Source organism: Triticum urartu, chromosome 5A (genome assembly GCF_056163025.1).
Source record: "Triticum urartu cultivar PI428250 chromosome 5A, HENAU_Tu73, whole genome shotgun sequence".
In the NCBI taxonomy this organism is placed as follows: domain Eukaryota; kingdom Viridiplantae; phylum Streptophyta; class Magnoliopsida; order Poales; family Poaceae; genus Triticum; species Triticum urartu.
Window position 1 is genome coordinate 230,686,756 of NC_141877.1, and position 8,234 is coordinate 230,694,989.

Below are 8,234 nucleotides of genomic sequence, written 5' to 3' on the forward strand. Positions count from 1 at the left end.
GAACTCCGGATTTGTCTCCGGCTATAAGTTTCGGACCATGTACGCCTGCGGACCAAGCTGGATCAGTCATCGATTTTCGAATTTAGTGCCGCAGACATCTTCCAGCACTCACCTTTGGGTGATGTGCTAAACTCTTTAAAGAACTTGTCCTTGGAAAAGGACTCACAGCCGAAGTATGTTCGGTTTGAGCCAGAGGCTGATGATGGGAAATTTTGTTTCCCACCCGCCACCCACTTCATAGCCACTATCGATGACTTAACCGACGTTCTCGATTACGGCTCCGAAGACATCGACGGTATGGACGACGATGCCGACCAGGAGCAAGGTCAAAACCCGCCATTTACTGGACGTTGGACGGCCACCTCTTCGTACGATGTGTACATGGTCAACGCACCTAAAAAAGCTAGCGACGATGACAAAGGAGATCCAGTTGTGAATAAACCTTCTAAGACACAATCCAAGCACCGGCGCCCTAAACGCCGCTCTAAGCCTCGTCGCTCAAATGACGGAAATACTGGCACCGGAGAGAATAGTACTCTGGGCAACGCTGAAAACAATGAAGACCCTGTCGGGGCTGCATCCTAACAGGAGGAACAAAACAACGGGCAAGATAACCCTGATAATTAGACCATGCCCAATGAGCCAGACGATGATAGTTATCGTCCAGTCTCCGAGGATGATGAGAGCCTCGGCAATGAGGACGTCATCGTGCGTGAGGCACCCCTCGAGCAGGAGCGCTTCAAGCGCAAGCTAATAGCCACTGCAAGAAGCCTGGAGAAGAAGTAGCAGCAGCTTCAAGCTGATCAAGACCTTCTCATTGATAGGTGGACTGATGTCCTGGCAGCCGAAGAATACGGCCTCAAGCGCCCAGCCAAGAGTTACCCAAAGAGTAGACTGCTACCTCAGTTCGATGAGGAGGCACCAAATCCCATACCCCCCTCACGCAATGCGGACCAACCACCACGCGGTCGGGATAGTGCAGCGGACCGACCACCCCGCGGTCGGGATAAAGCGGCAACTCAGGCCGAACAACAACCCGCCCACCACCTCGCAAAAATAGGAGCAGAACAGCTCGGTACCATACATACAACCTTCAACAGGAGCTGGACAGTAGAGCAGAACACACCAGATCAATCTATGGATCGCGAGGACGCTTCCCGACTCGGGATGATGGCTACCTATTCGGGCGTGACAAACCTAGTCACACCCGGGCCGATAACCGCAGACGCACTCCATCAGAGGTGCGCCGTGATGCGGCCCAATATAGAGGCGCCGCACACCCTCTCTGCTTCACAGATGAGGTGTTGGATCATGAATTCCCCGAGGGGTTCAAGCCCGTCAATATTGAATCATACGACGGAACAACCGACTCCGCAGTATGGATTGAGGACTTTATTCTCCACATCCACATGGCCCGTGGAGATGACCTCCACGCCATCAAATACCTCCCACTGAAACTCAAAGGGCCAGCTAGACACTGGCTGAATAGCGTGCCCGAGAATTCCATCGGTAGCTGGGAGGACTTGGAAGAGGCCTTTCTTGACAACTTCCAAGGTACATATGTCCGGCCACCCGATGCCGATGACTTAAGCCACATAGTTCAACAACCTGGAGAATCAGCCAGAAAATTCTGGACTAGGTTCCTAACCAAAAAGAACCAGATCATTGACTGTCCAGATGCCGAAGCCCTAGCGGCCTTTAAACATAGCATCCGTGACGAATGGCTAGGACGCCACCTCAGCCAAGAAAAGCCGAAGTCCATGGCAGCCCTTACGACACTCATGACCCGCTTTTGCGCGGGTGAGGACAGCTGGCTGGCTCGTAGCAAAAACACAACCAGCGAGACAGGCCCTTCCATGGCCAAGAACAGCTCCGGAAAGATCCAGCACAACATACACAAACACCGAAGCAATGGCGACAACACCGATGACACCACTGTTAACGCCGGATTCAGCGGCTCCAAGTCCGGACAGCGAAAGAAGCCCTACAAAAGGAACAACGAGGGACCATCCAGCCTGGATCGCATACTCGATCGTCCGTGCCAGATACATGGTACCCCAGACAAACAAGCCAATCACACCAACATAGACTGTTGGGTTTTCAAACATGCTGGCAAGTTAAATGCCGAAAACAAAGAAAAGGGATCACAAAGTGAGGACGAGGACGAAGAGCCCCAGCAGCCGAACACCGGAGGGCAGAAGAAATTTCCCCCTCAAGTTAAAACGGTGAACATGATATACGCTACACACATCCCCAAAAGGGAGCGCAAGCGAGCACTTAGGGACGTATACGCGGTAGAGCCAGTCGCCCCAAAATTCAATCCGTGGTCGTCGTTCCCGATCACCTTCAATCGTCGAGATCACCCAACTAGTATCCGGCATGGCGGTTCAGCCGCATTGGTCCTCGACCCAATCATCAACGGATTTCACCTAACACGAGTCCTAATGGACGGTGGTAGCAGCCTCAACCTGCTCTATCAGGATACAGTGCGGAAGATGGGCATTAATCCCTCACGAATCAAACCCACAAAGACTACCTTTAAAGGAGTCATACCAGGCGTTGAGGCCCGCTGCACGGGCTCAATCACGCTGGAGGTGGTCTTCGGTTCCCCGGACAACTTCCGAAGCGAGGAGTTAACCTTCGATATCGTCCCCTTCTGCAGCGGCTACCATGCACTACTCGGACGAACCGCGTTTGCTAGATTCAACGCGGTGCCACACTATGCTTATCTCAAGCTGAAGATGCTCGGTCCGCGCGGTGTCATAACAGTCAACGGAAACACATAATGCTCCTTGCAGACAGAGGAGCACACCGCCGCCCTAGAAGTAGAGGTACAAAGCGGCCTTCTCAAGCAGCATCATAGTCTGGCTGCCGAGCCCCTGGACATCATTAAGAGGGTCCGGACTACACTGCAATAGGACAACGCGGCTCGTCAAGAGCTCGATTAGCAATTCGGCCTCTGTCCCAATCCCGATGAGGTTTCTCCTATGGGTGCCTCCCTCGACGGCCTGATTAACGATCTCGTCAAAGGACAAACACACCAGATTGACACGGAGCACAGGTGTACATGGGAAGCCCTAGAGGCTAACCATTTTCAGGACCCACGCGCAGTCCGACTTCGGGTATGGCATGTCAAATAGCCGGTTGCTTATTGCATTGTTTTGTAACAATGCGCTTGGACGCATTAACCCAACTATAAGGGAAATAGTTCATGATCCAAGTTCAAGGGCTCCGGACCCTATCTCTGTTCTCCCTCTGTTTTCCTTTATATTACTTAGCGGCCGTAAACTCTGGTATGTTTCATATTTGCCAGGGGCTCCCCATCGCTCCATGATATGGCAACAAAGTCCGAACAATCCCTAAAGATAAGTTCGGCACCCCGAATTTAGCATTATATGCATTGGCTCCGAATCATGTCTTTGGTCAATAGTTGGGTTGCCTGGCTCCTGTGCTTGCTACCCTACGTTCCGCTAAATTGGCTAGGGTAGTAAAGGAAGAACTACTGCGATTGTGCCCTGGCCTTGACTAGATGAGCACCTCAGTAGAGAAAGCCGAAAACTGACTATCATGCTACGGCGAGAGCCGGTCAGCTGTTCGAGGGTCACAAATCGTTGGAGATTTTTTCTGCATTATGCGAAAGATCGGCACTTCCTAATCAGATGCTGACAACACCCTGGTTCGAACCAGGGGCTGCACCTGCGCTTTATTATAAAACTCCTATGGCTAAGTGAGGGCGTTTAAGCCGTACAGTCTGATCGCCTTGTTCGTTGCGCTAAAAAACTCCTTCAAGGACCATATAATTGGATCAAGATTGTTTAGATTCCATCCCGAACACCTCCGTACTACCTACGTGAGGGCAGAAGCCGACGACTGGCCAACCCTCAGATTACATACAACACGGCCGCACAGGAGGAAACAATTCAAAGCATAAAAATATTACATTACAAAATAGGCTTTGTTCTTCTAATACAAGGTAAAGGTAACATGAATACATTTATTCAAATACAATGTCCTGCGAGCATTGTGCTGCCGCAAGGCGAGAACCCTCCAGGACATCCGCAAAATACCATTCGGGTGTGCGGTGTTCCTTGCCCTCTGGTGGCCCTCTGGTCACCTCGACGGCGTCTATCTTCGCCCACCACATCTTGCAACGGGCGAAGGCCATGCACGGACCTTCAATGCAGGCCGAGCGCTTGACGACGTCCAGCCGAGGACAGGCGTTCACGATCCGCCTCACGAGTCCAAAGTAGCTGCTTGGCATAGCTTCGGCTGGCCATAGCCGGATTATGAAATCCTTCATGGCTAGTTCGGCCACCCTATGCAGCTCCACCAGCTGTTTCAGCTGATCGGTGAAGGACATGGGATGCTCTGGCGCCGCATACTTCGACCAGAATAGCTTCTCCGTAGAACCCCCTCCTTCAGCTCGGTAGAACTCCGCGGCGTCTGATACACTGCATGGTAAATCCGCAAATGCTCCTGGGGAACTCCGAACCCGGGTTAGTAAAAGGTACTGCTTCTCCGCATACTTGCTTTGCATCTTAAATGCCTTACCCGCCATGATCTTCTTGGCCTCCTAGATCTCCTGGAGGGCAGCCTGTGCCTCATTCCGTGCGGTCTCCATGCTCTGACGAGCTTTGGCGATTTTGGTCCCTTGAATCGATGCATCATGCTCCAAGGCTTCGCACTTCTTGACCGCATCCTGGAGCTCCTGCTAAATCTCTTAGATCCGGGCCTTGGACTTCTTACGGGCGGCTTGCTGCTGGACAACCTTCTCCTCGGACTCGCCCAGGGCCTTCTTCAGGGCCTCGACCTCGGTCGCGGCTCCTGCACATATTACGACGGAGCAGTCAATATACAGCACCTATCCTTTCTAAAACACACAGCAAGTCGTTACTCACCTTGCTTCTCCTGGAGCCGAACCTTAACCTCGCCGAGCTCATTATCGGTCCGCTCCAGCCTCTGCCTCAGCTCAGAGACTTTGGCAGCATGGGAGGTCGCGGCCAACAGCGACGCCTGCTTATTCATTCATATTACGTTAGTCTCCTACAACAGAAGATTGATCCTCTGTCCGGTTCTTCTTGCCGAACATGGGACAGTGTCTCAGGGGCTACTAGCTACACATGATTTTTATCTTTCTTACCTTGAAACCTGTCAACAGGCTGCTGCAGGCTTCATTCAGTCCACTCTTGGTGGACTGAATCTTCTCGATCACCGCACCCATAAGGACACGGTGCTCGTCCATGACAAAGGCGCCTCGAAGCACCTCCATCAGGTTATCCAGTGCCCCTGGATGGACAAGGGCCACCGGTGGAAGCGGCCCATCCCCCTCCTTCAAAGGGGGCTGCTCGGCCGACTCTGGAGCCGTATGGGCCTCCGGAATCATATTCGGCTAAGGGCCGAACTGGATGCGGCCCTCTACGCCAATCTCCATGGGGATCGGCTCCCCCATGTGTCCGGCAGTGGAGGTCTCGCCTTGTGGCGCCTCCCGGACAGCGTCCTGGGCTCCTCCCCGGCTCGGAGCGGTCCTCCGGGATAACACTTCGGTGTCGTCCCTGGCCCCGGGGGAATAAGAAGGTGGCGACATGCTCGCCATCTCCGACGGAGCCAACGAACCTCCAGATGAGGATCGCTGGATGAGGTCGTGGGCCGGACTGCAATAGCACAATTAACTATGTCATGATAATGAAGAGAAAGGGCTAGATGTGCGCATGAGCAAGCCATGTCACTTACGATGCGGCCTGGGGCTTAGTGCGGGGGCGTCTCTCCAGACTGCTATCAACGTCCCATGCGGTGTTGACCGCTGGTACGCTTTTCCCCTTTTTGGGCGTTTCCGCCTCCGGATGCGCCGAAGCCGCCATCTTCTTCTTCCTCTCCTGAGGAGGAGGGTTGTTTTCCTCCTCCTCCTCTTCCTCGCCATTGTCCTTAGGGATAGAGGAATGGGCTTCGTCGTCTTCGGACGTCACGTCCTAAGTGCCCTTGTGACGGGGCCACTCTTGGCCCCCTTGGCCTTCTTCTCCGGCGCCTTATAAGGCGCCGGCACCAGCATCTTCACTAGACGCGGGATGACCGGTTCTTCAGGCAGCGGAGGCGGACACTGGATCCGCTTCGCCCTCTCCATCCAGTCCTGGAAATGCAATGATAAGCTCAGATAGCATCCTTGAAACGATTAAGTTGGGGATACATCGAAAAATAGCATACCTCACTGGCGAGGTGTTTACAATCGTGACCACGGTCTGAATCCGTGGCTGGTGGTTTCTCGTTGCCCTTAAAGAGCAACTTCCATGCGCCTTCGTGAGTAGTCTCGAAGAGCCTCACCAGGGTCTGATCCTTCTTCGGGTTGAATTCCCACAGAGGACGGCTTCGGCGCTGGCACGGAAGGATCCGGTGAACCAGCATCACCTGTATCACATCAACGAGCTTGACTTTCTTGGTTGACATGCTTTGAACGCGCGTCTGTAGCGCTATCACCTCGTCAGGGGAACCCCAGTGCGGACTCTTCTCGACCCAGGAGGTGAGTCGCATGGGAGTGCTGGAGCGGAATTCGGCAGCTGTGGCCCAGGTGGTGCTGCGAGGTTCTGTGATTTAGAACCACTGCTTCTGCCACTCCTTCACTGTGTCCACAAAAGTGCCTTTGGGCCAGGATATGTTGGACAACTTGCTCACCATAGCTCCTCTGCACTCCGCGTGCTGGCCGTCCACCACCTTCAGCATCATGTTGAAGACTTTGAGCCACAGCCCGAAGTGGGGTTGGATGCGGAGGAAGGCCTCGCACACGACGATAAACGCCGAGATGTTGAGGAAGGAATTCGGGGACATATCATGGAAATCTATCGCGTAATAATACATCAGCTCATGGACGAAAGGCTGGAGTGGAAACCCTAGCCTGCAGAAGAAATGGGGGAGGAACACTACCCTCTCGGTGGGCTTCGGTGTGGGGACGACTTGTCCCTCGGCCGGCAGGTGGTGAGTGATCTCCTTCGTCAAGTATCCGGCCGCCCGAAGCTCCGTAATGTTCTCCTCCTTGACGGAGGAGACCATCCACTTGCCCTGACCTCCGGATCCGGACATGGTTGCTTGGGTGGAAAGGAGATGAGAACTTGGGCGCTGGAGCTCGAGATTGGAAAGGCGGAGACAGAGAGAGGGCGTGAGAGAGGAAGAGGGGATCCTTATCCCCTTATAAAGGCAACGAATATTGAACGCCTCCTCACTCGCCTTAAGATTCGCCTATTCCCAAGGGCTGTATAAATGGCATAGTTAGGTTACCCATGCCCGTATTGATGAGAATCCCGTAATAAGGGGGCACGATCTCTGCTTTGACAAGACGTGCCAATGGCAACCGTGTCTTGAAACGTGGAGCGGCAGACGAAAAACGGTTCGAAATTATGACCGGACAGACGTGATGTCATATTGTAAAAGCTGTCAGCAAATTAGACTCGTGTAAAAATATATATTCTCTCTACAGTTATGTATGGTGTGTGTCACAGGTCTGGATACTATCATCGCATTCGAAGACTATCTTGAAGTTCGGATAGAAGGGAACCCGCCTTGCAATGCCGAAAACAATCTGTGCGCCGGACTCCTCGTCATTGAAGCCAGGTTCAGGGGCTACTGAGGGAGTCCTGGACTAAGGGGTCCTTGAGCGTCCAGCCTGTTATCCATGGGCCGGACTGATGGGCTGTGAAGACATGAAGACCGAAGACTGTACCGGTGTCCGGATTGGACTCTCCTTGGCGTGGAAGGCAAGCTTGGCAACCGACTATGAAGATTCCTTCTTATGTAACCGACTCTATGTAAACCCTAGATCCCCCCGGTGTCTATATAAACCGGAGGGGTTAGTCCGGAAAGGATATATTCATTACCATAGTCATCTAGGCTAGGCTTCTAGGATTTAGCCATTACGATCCCGTGGTAGATCAACTCTTGTAACACTCATATTCATCAATATCAATCAAGCAGGACGTAGGGTATTACCTCCATAGAGAGGGCCCGAACCTGGGTAAACATTGTGTCCCCTGTCTCCTATTACCATCGACCCTAGACGCATAGTTCGGGACCCCCTACCCGAGATTCACCGGTTTTGACACCAACAAGGAGGAAGTCAGCTCCAAGAAGAAGGTGCTGAAGAAAGAGTATGGCACAACTGCAACAACCAAGCCAGGGTTACATAAGAAGGCACCAGCAAAAAGGATTCCTATGTCTAAGGCCAGAGCCTCCACTCAAGAAACTATGGAGTT

At 52.9% G+C, this 8,234-nt stretch overlaps 1 pseudogene; it reads left to right on the top strand.

The window, feature by feature from the left end:
• The first annotated feature begins 630 nt into the window (after positions 1 to 630).
• On the top strand, positions 631 to 2,863 carry LOC147970886 (uncharacterized; annotated as a pseudogene).
• Positions 2,864 to 8,234: the final 5,371 nt, after the last annotated feature.